Source organism: Macaca thibetana, chromosome 19 (assembly GCF_024542745.1).
Source record: "Macaca thibetana thibetana isolate TM-01 chromosome 19, ASM2454274v1, whole genome shotgun sequence".
Classification (NCBI taxonomy): domain Eukaryota; kingdom Metazoa; phylum Chordata; class Mammalia; order Primates; family Cercopithecidae; genus Macaca; species Macaca thibetana.
The window spans coordinates 21,576,881-21,588,882 of record NC_065596.1 but is presented as its reverse complement, the minus strand read 5'-3'; the positions used below and the strand labels follow the sequence as shown (position 1 = coordinate 21,588,882).

General features: G+C 55.7%; 5 protein-coding genes across 5 annotated transcripts in view; 2 read left to right on the top strand and 3 right to left on the bottom strand.

The window, feature by feature from the left end:
* ZNF556 (zinc finger protein 556) overlaps nucleotides 1-12,002 on the top strand; it is a 433,150-nt gene that overhangs the window by 178,084 nt on the left and 243,064 nt on the right. The gene's annotated exons all lie outside the window — the stretch shown is intronic.
* THOP1 (thimet oligopeptidase 1) overlaps nucleotides 1-12,002 on the top strand; it is a 226,438-nt gene that overhangs the window by 47,479 nt on the left and 166,957 nt on the right. The gene's annotated exons all lie outside the window — the stretch shown is intronic.
* The window catches only part of TIMM13 (translocase of inner mitochondrial membrane 13), a 319,004-nt gene that overhangs the window by 228,488 nt on the left and 78,514 nt on the right, over nucleotides 1-12,002 (bottom strand). The gene's annotated exons all lie outside the window — the stretch shown is intronic.
* LSM7 (LSM7 homolog, U6 small nuclear RNA and mRNA degradation associated) overlaps nucleotides 1-12,002 on the bottom strand; it is a 401,328-nt gene that overhangs the window by 326,549 nt on the left and 62,777 nt on the right. The window lies entirely within an intron of this gene.
* GNG7 (G protein subunit gamma 7) overlaps nucleotides 1-12,002 on the bottom strand; it is a 211,481-nt gene that overhangs the window by 142,922 nt on the left and 56,557 nt on the right. The window lies entirely within an intron of this gene.

Genomic DNA, 12,002 nt, shown 5'->3' with positions numbered 1-12,002 from the left:
ACCCGCACCCACCTGCACCTCCGTCCCCACCCGCACCCACCTGCACCTCCGTCCCCACCCGCACCCACCTGCACCTCCGTCCCCACCTGTGCCCACCTGCACCTCCATCCCCACATGCACCTCCATCCCCACCTGCACCCCCCTGCACCTCTGTCCCCATCTGCACCCCATCCCCACTTGTCCTCATTTGCACCCACCTGCACCCCATCCTCACCTGCACCTCTGTCCCCACCTGCGCCCACCTGCACCTCCGTCCCCACCTGTACCCCCACCCCATTTGTCCTCATCTGCACCCACCTGTACCCACCTGCACCCCGTCCTCACCTGCACCTCTGCCCCCACCTGCACCTCCATCCCCACTTGTCCTCATCTGCACCCACCTGCACCCCCTGCATCCCCGTCCCTACTTGCACCCCCCCGCATCTCCAGCCCCCTCCCGGCTCCAGGCCCGGGCTCAGGAGACTCCATGGGCCTCCTCTGCCCCCTGGTGGCCGCCAGCGGTAACAACAGCCCTCTGCAAACCGAGCTTCCCAGACCCAAGGAACAGGCTCCCCGCGCCCCGGCCGGCCGTCTTTGCTGCTTGGGGTCTACAGAAGATAGGAGCAGGGCATCACGGTGCTGGTTTTGTCACCAGGACAGGCAGCCACGGCCCTCACTTGGCGGCGCACCTGCTCTCCTGCAGAGGCTGCCACCCAGAGGTCAGAGACCCCGGCAGGCGCCTGCACCCCTCACAGCCTCGCTCTCGTCCTCGTCCATTCTCGTAGGGAGGTGAGTTTTAAGCTTCCCACCCTGTGCCCCCAGGAACCAAAGCCGCACTCGCCTAGCCCAGCGCCCAGCAAACAGGAGGTGCTCAATGAATGACTATCAACATTATTAAAAGAGGCCGGGCGCGGTGGCTCAAGCCTGTAATCCCAGCACTTTGGGAGGCTGAGACGGGCGGATCACGAGGTCAGGAGATCGAGACCATCCTGGCTAACACGTTGAAACCCCGTCTCTACTAAAAAAATACAAAAAACTAGCTGGGCGAGGTGGCGGCGCCTGTAGTCCCAGCTACTCGGGAGGCTCAGGCAGGAGAATGGCATGAACCCGGGAGGCGGAGCTTGCAGTGAGCCGAGATTGCGCCACTGCTCTCCAGCCTGGGTGACAGAGCCAGACTCCGTCTCAAAAAAAAAAAAAAAACCATTATTAAAAGATCAGGAAGAACCCGCATCCCACGCCATCCTGTGTAACAGAGGACCCCTTCGAGGTCAGCCGGCACCATGCCTGCTCGCCACTAATTCCGTCCCTCTACTGGGGCCTCCCCTTGGGTGCTGTGGACATCAGAGCCTGATGGTTCTCCGGGGTGGGGCTGTCCAGGGCACCATAGGGTGCTGAGCAGCGTCCCTGGCCTCCATCCACTCCATGCCAGGAGCACCCCTCCATCAAGACAATTACAGATGTCCTCTGGGGGCAGAATCACCCCTGGGTGAGACCCCCCGGGTTAGGGGATTCCACGGACCCCAAGAAACTCTGCGTCCCATGATCCTCTGCCCTGCTGAGGTCCCAGGAGGCTGCACACATTGAAATCCACACCCTGAATGGGGAGGGAGAAAAGAGGTGAATCCCAGGAGCTGGGGGTCCCCTGGTTTACACTGACTGCCCCATTGGGAGTTTATTCGGGTGTCCAGATAAACTCTAGGGACTGAAGTCAGTTTTGAAATAATGAATGGGGTAGGCGCGGTGGCTCACGCCTGTCACCCCAGCACTTGGGGAGGCTGACGCAGGTGGATCACGAGGTCAGGAGTTCAAGACCAGCCTGGCCAACATGGTGAAACCCCGTCTCTACTAAATATACAAAAATTAGCTGGGCGTGGTGGCATGCACTTGTAATCCCAGCTACTCGGGAGGCTGAGGCAGAGAATTACTTGAACGCAGGAGGCGGAGGTTGCAGTGAGCTGAGATCGTGCCACTGCACTCCAGCCTGGGTGACAGAACGAGACTCTGTCAGAAGGAAAAGAAAAGAGAAAAGAAGAGAAGAGAAGAGAAGAGAAAAGAAGGGAAAGGAAAGGAGAGGAGAGGAGCGGAGAGGAGAGGAGAGGAGAGGAGCGGAGAGGAGAGGAGAGGAGCGGAGCGGAGAAGAAGAGAGAGAGAGGAGAGGAGAGGAGCGGAGAGGAGGAGAGGAGAGGAGAGGAGCGGAGCGGAGAAGAGAGGAGAGGAGAGGAGAGGAGAGGAGCGGAGAGGAGAGGAGAGGAGAGGAGAGAGGAGCGCAGAGGAGAGGAGAGGAGAGGAGAGGAGAGGAGAGGAGCGGAGAAGAGAGGAGAGGAGAGGAGAGGAGCGGAGAGGAGAGGAGAGGAGAGGAGAGGAGAGGGAGCGGAGCGGAGCGGAGAGGAGAGGAGAGGAGAGGAGAGGAGAGGAGAGGAGAGGAGAGGAGAGGAGAGGAGAGGAGAGGAGAGGAGAGGAGAGGAGAGGAGAGGAGAGGAGAGGAGCGGAGCGGAGCGGAGAGGAGAGGAGCGGAGCGAGAGAGGAGAGAGAGAGGAGAGGAGAGGAGCGCAGAGGAGAGGAGAGGAGAGGAGAGGAGAGGAGAGGAGCGGAGAGGAGAGGAGAGGAGCGGAGGGAGAGGAGAGGAGAGGAGCGGAGAGGAGAGGAGAGGAGAGGAGAGGAGAGGAGAGGAGAGGAGCGGAGAGGAGAGGAGAGGAGAGGAGAGGAGAGGAGAGGAGAGGAGAGGAGAGGAGCACAGAGGAGAGGAGAGGAGCGGAGAGGAGAGGAGAGGAGCGGAGAGGAGAGGAGAGGAGAGGAGAGGAGAGGAGAGGAGAGGAGAGAGAGAGAGGAGAGGAGCACAGAGGAGAGGAGAGGAGCGGAGAGGAGAGGAGAGGAGAGGAGAGGAGCGGAGAGGAGAGGAGCGGAGAGGAGAGGAGAGGAGAGGAGAGGAGAGGAGAGGAGAGGGAGAGGAGAGGAGAGGAGAGGAGAGGAGAGGAGCGGAGAGGAGAGGAGGAGCGGAGCGGAGAGGAGAGGAGAGAGGGAGAGGAGAGGAGAGGAGAGGAGAGAGAGGAGGAGAGGAGGAGGCGGAGAGGAGAGGAGAGGGGGGGAGAGGAGAGGAGAGGAGAGGAGAGGAGCGCAGAGGAGAGGAGAGGAGAGGAGGAGGGAGAGGAGCGGAGAGGAGAGGAGAGGAGAGGAGAGGAGAGGAGAGGAGAGGAGAGGAGAGGAGAGGAGAGGAGAGGAGAGGAGAGGAGAGGAGCGGAGCGGAGAGGAGCGGAGCGGAGAGGAGAGGAGCGGAGAGGAGCGGAGAGGAGAGGAGCGGAGAGGAGAGGAGAGGAGAGGAGAGGAGAGGAGCGGAGAGGAGCGGAGCGGAGAGGAGAGGAGAGGAGAGGAGCGAGGAGAGAGAGAGCGGAGCGGAGCGGAGAGGGGTCTCTCCTTCCTGGGCCCTGTAGACATTGGGGCTGGATTATTCTCCGGGATGGGCCGTGTTGAGCAGCGCCCCTGACCTCCACCCACTCCATGCCAGGAGCACCCCCCGCTCATGACAACCAGAGACATCCCTAGACATCTCCCAGCATCCCCTGGGGAGGGGAAGTGAGGGTTGGTTCAGAATCACCCCTGCTCCCTCCGTGAGACCCACTAGCATAGTTAAATTTCAAATAGTTCAGAATTTAAGTGTAAAACACGCAATCAGAACGAAATACAGGTGATATTTTTTATAATCTTAAAATTTGGAAGAAACTCATAAAAAAACAAAGGAGATGCTCATGTGTAACAAACATTTAAAATCCTGGCCAGGCGCAGTGGCTCACGCCTGTAATTCCAGCATTTTGGGAGGCTGAGGCAAGAGGATCACTTGAGGTCAGGGGTTCGAGACCAGCCTGGCCAAGATGGTGAAACCCCGTCTCTAAAAATACAAAAATTAGCCCGGCGTGGTGGCGCACACCTGTAATCCCAGCTACTCAGGAGGCTGAGGCGGGAGAATCTCTTGAACCCGGGAGGAGGTGGTGGCAGTGGGCCGAGATCGTGCCACTACACTGCAGCCTGGGCAACAGAGTGAGACTCTGTCCAAAAAAAAAAAAAAAAAAAAATCCTCTATGGCAAAACCCACCATAAGCAAAGTCAAAAGACACGCTCAGGAAAATATTTGCAGAGTTCAAACCAACGTTTATAAACTGTTCAAACAAATCAATGCACCTGAAACGCCGGAACAGAAAGGTCATCAAAGAGCCCAGCCTGGCAGTCCATAGAAGGAACGCCCAGTGAACGGTCGGATTCACCGGCCACCGAGGACACCCAAACAAAACAAAGATGTGCACCCCTACTTGCCAGCTTGGCAAAGATCTCATCGCTGCAGCTGGCAGGGTGGGGAACGAGCGCTCCAGGAAGGAATGGGGCGTTTCTGGAGGTCCTTGTGGCTGGATGTCAAATGTAGATCACATGCACAGAGCTCAGCAGCAAATCCACTCGCAGGAATTTAACTGAAACCTCAACCATCCAAGGGGAAGGATTCAGGAAGGAAGGAGAGAGGGAGGGAGGGAGGCGGGGAAGGAGGGAGTGGGGGAGGGATGGAAGGAAGGAAGAAAGGAAGGAAGGAGGGAGTGGGGGAAGGATGGAAGGAAGGAAGGAGGGAGGGAGGGAGTGGAGGAAGGAGGGAGGGGGGAAAAGGAGGAAGGAGGGAGTGAGGAAGTGAAGGAAGGAAGGAGGGAGGGAGGGAAGGAAGGAAGGAGGGAGGGAGGGAGAAAGGAAGGAAGGAGGGAGGGAAGGAGAGGGGGGAGGGAAGGAAGGAAGAAGAGAGGGAGGAAGGAAGGAAAGAAGGAGGGAAGGAGGGAGGGCAGGAAGGAGGAAGGGAGGGAAGAAAGGAAGGAAGGAGGGAGGGACAGGAAGGGAAGGAAGGAGGGAGGGAGGAAGGAGGGAAGGGAGGAAGAGGGGGAGGGAGGGAAGGAAGGAGAAAAGGAAGAAGGAAGGAGGGAAGGAGGAAAGGAAGGAGGCAGGGAAGGAGGAAAGGAAGGAGGCAGGGAGGGAGGGAAGGAGGGAGTGAGGGAGGAAGGAGGGAGGGAAGGAAGGAGTGAGAGAAGGAAGGAGGGAGAGAGGGAAGGAAGGAGGAAGGGGAGGAGGGAGGAAGGAGGAAGGGGAGGAGGAGGGGAGGAAGGAGGAGGAGGGGAGGGAGGGGAGGGGAAGGGGAGGAGGGAGGGAGGAGGAAGGGGAGGAGGGAGGGAGGAGGAAGGGGAGGAGGGAGGGAGGAGGAAGGGGAGGAGGGAGGGAGGAGGGAGGGAAGGAAGCAGTGGAGAGAGGGAGATAGAGATAGGAAGGAAGGAGAAAGGGGGGACAGGGAGGAAGGTGAGAGATAGAGAGAGGGGGAAGGAAAGAAAGAAAGAGACAGAGAGGAACGAAGGAAAGAGAGAGAGAGGAAGAGAGAAAGAGAGGTAAAGAAAAAGAGAGACACCCAAAAGCCCAGCTGGGGGGACGAGTTAGACACATTATAAAATTATTTTTAAAGTGGTAAGTCACCACCCCCTATCACAGGGAGTTCCTTAACGAGCATCAGGAATGAGGGTGGACGTCAAGGTTTCTCAACGAGGAAGGGCGCCCAGTGATGGGAATGAGGACATGAGAGAACAGAACCCTCCTCATGTGAAATCTACAGGGGAACGTAATTCACAAAAATCCCAGGACAGGCTTGTCAAGATGCTGACGCCCATTAGTGCCGGGTTGGGGGAACTTAGGGGCTTCGCCTTCTTTGTATTTTTCTTCATTTTACCTTTTTAGTTGTTGTTTATTTTTTGGAGACAGGGTCTTGCCCTGTTGCCCAGGCCGGAGTGCAGTGGTGCAATCATAGCTCACTGCAGCCTTGACCTCCTGGGCTCAAGTGATCCTCCTGCCTTGGCCGCCAGTGTAGCTGGGACTACAGGTACACACCATAACACCCGGCTAATTTTTTAATTTTTTGGTACAGATGGGGTCTTGCTATGTTGCCCAGGCTGGTCTCAAACTCCTTGCTATGTTGCCCAGGCTGGTCTCAAACTCCTGGGCTCACGTGATCCTCCCACCTTGGCCTCCCAAAGTGCTGGGATGACTGGTGCAAGCCACCGCACCCAGCAACTCACCAAGTTCTGGCCTCAATCAGGGATCAAACGGCTTCAGGCCAAATTGCCATCCCTAAAATGACCTGCTAGAGAAACTTAAGTCTATGAAATGAAGGGGAGGCACCCCAGAAACTGGCAGGTGGTCCCCAGAAGTGGTACAAGAAGAAGGGACTCGGGTCCTGCAGTTGACCCCCAGTGGCTCTCAGCCTCAAGAACCCAGCCCAGCGATGGTCAGAGGCGCACCCGGCGGATTCCTACAGGGAGCCTCTTCCTCTCTCCTTGAGGTCATGGGCGCGCGAGTGACCGGCAAGGGAGGAAGTCGGCTCTGTTCACCCCTCCAGCTGGCTGCCCATTTCAGCAGAGAGGACAGCAGGCTCCCAGCGACAGCCCCATCCTAACCCCAGATCCCATGCACAGGTCAGCTCCACGTCAAAAGGCACTGCAGACAGGATGAAGTTAAGGATTGTGAGACAGGAAAGCATCCGGGGTGATCTGGGGGCCCCGGTGTCCTCATAGGGTCCTCAGGAGAGGAAGCAGGAGGGTGAGAGTCAGAGACTGGAAGAGGTTTCACTGTGGCTGTGAACGGGGAGGAGGGGGCCCCGAGCCAAGTGATGTGGGTGCCTCTAGACGCTAGGAAATGCGGGAACCAGATTCTGGCCTGGAGTCCCAAGAAGGGATGGGCCCTGCCCACACCTTGATTTTCCTTGATTTTTGCCCTATGTGAGGCCTATGTGAGGCTTTTTTTTTTTTTTTTTTGAGATGGAGTCTCACTCTGTCGCCCAGGCTGGAGTGCAGTGGTGCAATCTCGGCTCTGCAACCTCTGCCTCCCGGGCTCGAGGGATTCTCCTGCCTCAGCCTCCTGAGTGTCTGGGACTACAGACGCACACCACCACACCTGGCTAGTTTTTTTGTATTTTTAGTAGAGATGGGGTTTCACCATGTCAGCCAGGCTGGTCTCAAACTCCTGACCTCAGGCGATCCGCCCGCCTCGACCTCCCAAAGTGCTGGGATTACAGGTGTGAGCCACCGCGCCCGGCCCTATGTTAGACTTCCGAGCTGCAGAGCTGTCACATAATAACTGTGTGTGCGAGAAACCGTTCCACATCAGTGGTCACTTGTTACATCCGCTGCAGGAGGTGCCTACATCCACCAGTGTCCAACGAGAGGATCTAGCAGCTCCCACCCAGGCCCTGGGGGCTTAGTGGGCAGCCCCACCAGCCTACAGCCTGCCTGCCAGAGAGCTGTTCTCACAGACCCCCATCATGGGACACGTGTCGCTGGGACGGGTCATGGAGAACGATGACCCCATCACCGGCAGTCTTTCCAAAGGCGCCCATGGGAGACCAGAAATCGTAATGTTTCAGCTGAGAACTGCCATATCCTAGCTTGCAAACAGTTCCGCAGCTGCTAGCGTTTCCCTGTCGAAATGAATAGGGTTATTTCTTTTTGTTTTTTTAGAGACAGGGTCTCTCTCTCTGTTGCCCAGGTTAGAGTGCAGTGGTGCAATCATAGCCCACTGCAGCCTCGACCTCCCGGGCTCCAGCGATCCTCCCACCTCAGCCTCTTAAGTAGCTGGGATTTCAGGTGTGCACCACTACGCCTGGCTAATTTCTGTATTTCTTGTAGAGATGGGGTTTCATCATGTTGCCCAGGCTGGTCTCAAACTCTTGGGCTCAAACGATCCCCCCCACTTCAGCCTCCCACGTAGCAGGGACTACAGGTGCGTGCCACCATACCTGACTAATTTTCTGTAGAGATGAGGATATCGCTCTGTTGCCCAGGCTGATCTCAAACTCCTGGGCTCAAGCCATCCTGCCGCCTTGGCCTCCCAGAGTGCTGGGATTACAGGCGTGAGCCATGGCGCCCGGCCAGAACTGAATGTTTGAAGAAGCCCAACACCAAACCAGTGGTGGTCCCAGCCAGCTCTGGGAATGCAAAGTCTGAACCGTCTCCGGGCTCCACACACCTTCCTGCCCTGGCTCTGCGCGTCGGCACCGGAAATGCAAAGTCTGAGCCTCTCTGGGCTCTGCACACCTTCCCGCCCTGCACCATGTGCACCGGAAATGCAAAGTCCAAGACCTCTCCGGGCTCTGCACACCTTCCGGCCCTGCACCATGTGCACCGGAAATGCAAAGTCCAAGACCTCTCCGGGCTCTGCAGACCTTCCGGCCCTGCGCCTTCGGCACCAGAAATGCAAAGTCTGAGCCTCTCTGGGCTCTGCACACCTTCCAGCCCTGCACCATGTGCACCGGAAATGCAAAGTCCAAGACCTCTCTGGGCTCTGCACACCTTCCAGCCCTGCACCATGTGCACCGGAAATGCAAAGTCTGAGCCTCTCTGGGCTCTGCACACCTTCCCGCCCTGTACCATGTGCACCAGAAATGCAAAGTCCGAGACGTCTCCGGGCTCTGCACACCTTCCAGCCCTGCGCCTTCGGCACCGGAAATGCAAAGTCTGAGCCTCTCCAGGCTCTGCACACCTTCCCGCCCTGTACCATGTGCACCAGAAATGCAAAGTCCAAGACCTCTCCGGGCTCTGCAGACCTTCGGGCCCTGCACTATGTGCACCAGAAATGCAAACTCCGACACCTCTCTGGGCTCTGCAGACCTTCCGGCCCTGCGCCTTCGGCACCGGAAATGCAAAGTCTGAGCCTCTCCAGGCTCTGCACACCTTCCTGCCCTGTACCATGTGCACCAGAAATGCAAAGTCCGAGACCTCTCTGGGCTCTGCACACCTTCCAGCCCTGCACCATGTGCACCGGAAATGCAAAGTCTGAGCCTCTCTGGGCTCTGCACACCTTCCCGCCCTGTACCATGTGCACCAGAAATGCAAAGTCCGAGACGTCTCCGGGCTCTGCACACCTTCCAGCCCTGCGCCTTCGGCACCGGAAATGCAAAGTCTGAGCCTCTCCAGGCTCTGCACACCTTCCCGCCCTGTACCATGTGCACCAGAAATGCAAAGTCCAAGACCTCTCCGGGCTCTGCAGACCTTCGGGCCCTGCACTATGTGCACCAGAAATGCAAACTCCGACACCTCTCTGGGCTCTGCAGACCTTCCGGCCTGCGCCTTCGGCACCGGAAAATGCAAAGTCTGAGCCTCTCCAGGCTCTGCACACCTTCCTGCCCTGTACCATGTGCACCAGAAATGCAAAGTCCGAGACCTCTCTGGGCTCTGCACACCTTCCAGCCCTGCACCATGTGCACCGGAAATGCAAAGTCTGAGCCTCTCTGGGCTCTGCACACCTTCCCGCCCTGTACCATGTGCACCAGAAATGCAAAGTCCGAGACGTCTCCGGGCTCTGCACACCTTCCAGCCCTGCGCCTTCGGCACCGGAAATGCAAAGTCTGAGCCTCTCCAGGCTCTGCACACCTTCCCGCCCTGTACCATGTGCACCAGAAATGCAAAGTCCAAGACCTCTCCGGGCTCTGCAGACCTTCAGGCCCTGCACTATGTGCACCAGAAATGCAAACTCCGACACCTCTCTGGGCTCTGCAGACCTTCCGGCCCTGCGCCTTCGGCACCGGAAATGCAAAGTCTGAGCCTCTCCAGGCTCTGCACACCTTCCTGCCCTGTACCATGTGCACCAGAAATGCAAAGTCCGAGACCTCTCCGGGCTCTGCACGCCTTCCCGCCCTGCGCCTCCTTTTTCAGGCTGAGCTTTTCTGTTGGTGTCACGGCTTCACTGGGGTGCGAGTTACACACCCTGAGATGCACACAGGGCACGCTCATCTTTAAGCACACATGGTTCGAAGAGTTGCCATTCATTTCTACAGCCGTGCAACCATCAGCATAATCTCAATGGGATGCTGCCATCGGCCCCCAGAGCTGCCCCGATCCTACCCCCCAGCCTCCAGGCCACCTCTGATCTCTGTCACCTTTTCTAGAATTTTCCTGTAAGTGGAATTGTACACTATGAAATCTTTTACATTTTTATGTTTGGCTTCATAAACAAATAAATATTATACATATATTTTATATCTATACTTTTTGTATCTACACTTTATTTTATTTTATTATTTCTGAGATGGAGTCTCGCTCTGTCACCCAGGCTGAAGTGCAGTGGTGCAATCTCAGCTCACTGCAACCTCCGTCTCCTGGGTTCAAGCAATCCTCCCACTTCAGCCCCCCAAGTAGCTGGGATAACAGGCGCCCGACACCACGCCCAGCTAATTTTTGTATTTTTAGTAGAGAAGAGGTTTCGCCAAGTTGGCCAGGCTGGTCTCAAACTCCTGACCTCAGGTGATCCACCCACCTTGGCCTCTCAAAGTGCTGGGATTACAGGCGTGAGCCACTGCACCTATTATGTAAAATAGCTCTATCTATCTATACATGTATCATGTTATTGAGATATAATTCATATGACATACAGTGCACCCATTAAAAATGCATAATTCTTTCTGGGTATTCTCTGAGGGACCAAAAATAAGAAAAAAATCATAAAATAAAAAGAAAATGCACAATACAGTGGCATTTAGTACATTCACAGAGTCCTGCAACCATCACTACTATCTAATTCCAGAACATTCTAATTACACCAAGAAAAAACACATCAACCATCACTTCCCATGCCTCTCCCAGGCTCGGCACCCACGCGTGCCCTCCCTGCCTCTGTGGATTGGCCTGTCCTGAACATTTCGTAGAAATGGCATCACATGCTGTGTGGCCTTTGGTGTCTGGCATCTCTTACTGAGAGTGACGCTCTCAAGGCACACCCACACTGTGGCCTGTGTCAAAGCCTCATTCCTTTTCACGGCTGAGTAATACTCCACGGTGTGGATGGAGGATGTTCTGCTGATCCACGTACCCATTGATGGACATTTGGAGTCTTTGCCTTATTGCTACATTTGAACATATTCTTTACTTTTGAGTACATCTGTTTTTGAATTACCTCTCATGACCATTGTCTACTAAGGACGAGACCAAAATGATTTATCTTGGGCTTGGCTAAAATACTCATTTTTAAGGCGCACATTACATGCCATAAAATTCAAGTGAAGTGTACTGCTCAAAGATACTTCAGGGCCAGGTGCAGTGGCTCACACCTGTAATCCTGGCACTTTGGGAGGTCAAAGTAGGAGGATGACTTAAGCCAAGGAGTTCAAGACCAGCCTGGGCAACAAAGCAAACCCTAACTCCTTTCTGGTTTGTTTTTTGTTTTGTTTTGTTTTGTTTTTGCTTTCTTTCTTTTCTTTTTCTTTTTTCTTCTCTCTCTCTCTTTTTTTTAGAAGGAGTTTCGCTCTGTCGCCCAGGCTGGAGTGCAGTGGCATGATCTTGGCTCACTGTAACCACCGCCTCCCAGGCTCAAGTGATTCTCGTGCCTCAGCCTCCCGAGTAGCTTGAATTACAGGCCTGCGCCACCACGCCTGGCTAATTTTCCTATTTTTAGTAGAGATGGGGTTTCACCATGTTGGTCAGGCTGGTCTGGAACTCCTGACCTCAGATGATCCACCCGCCTCGGCCTCCCAAAGTGCTGGGATTACAGGCATGAGCCACCATGCCTGGCCAGGACCCTAACTCTTAAAAAAAAAATTAAAACTTTTTAAAAAAGATTTTTTAGTAAGTTCATCAGGTTTGCAGCCACCCCCACCCGACCATTGGGTCCATTTCCATGTCCCTGGCAAGCCCCCGGCGCACATGCAGGTCCCCAGCCTCCGGCCACCATGAGTCCCTTTCTGTTCCTACGGCTTTGCCTTTTCTGGACATTTCTGCCTTCCTTTCTACTTATTTTTAAATGATTTCCTCTTCCTACATTTTAAAAGTCACTCATGATTCTTTAGGGAGAAAAACGAGCAGTAAACCAACAGAGGAGAGCTAAAGGGCCAGCGACGGGTTATTCTCCAGGTGCACGGGAGATAGGGGTGAAGGGTGAGGCACCCTCCTTCAAACTCCCTACCACGGCACGAAGACACCGGAAAGGCGGGCAGCACCGCCAAGGGCTTCCCACCCTGACCCCGTCCAGGG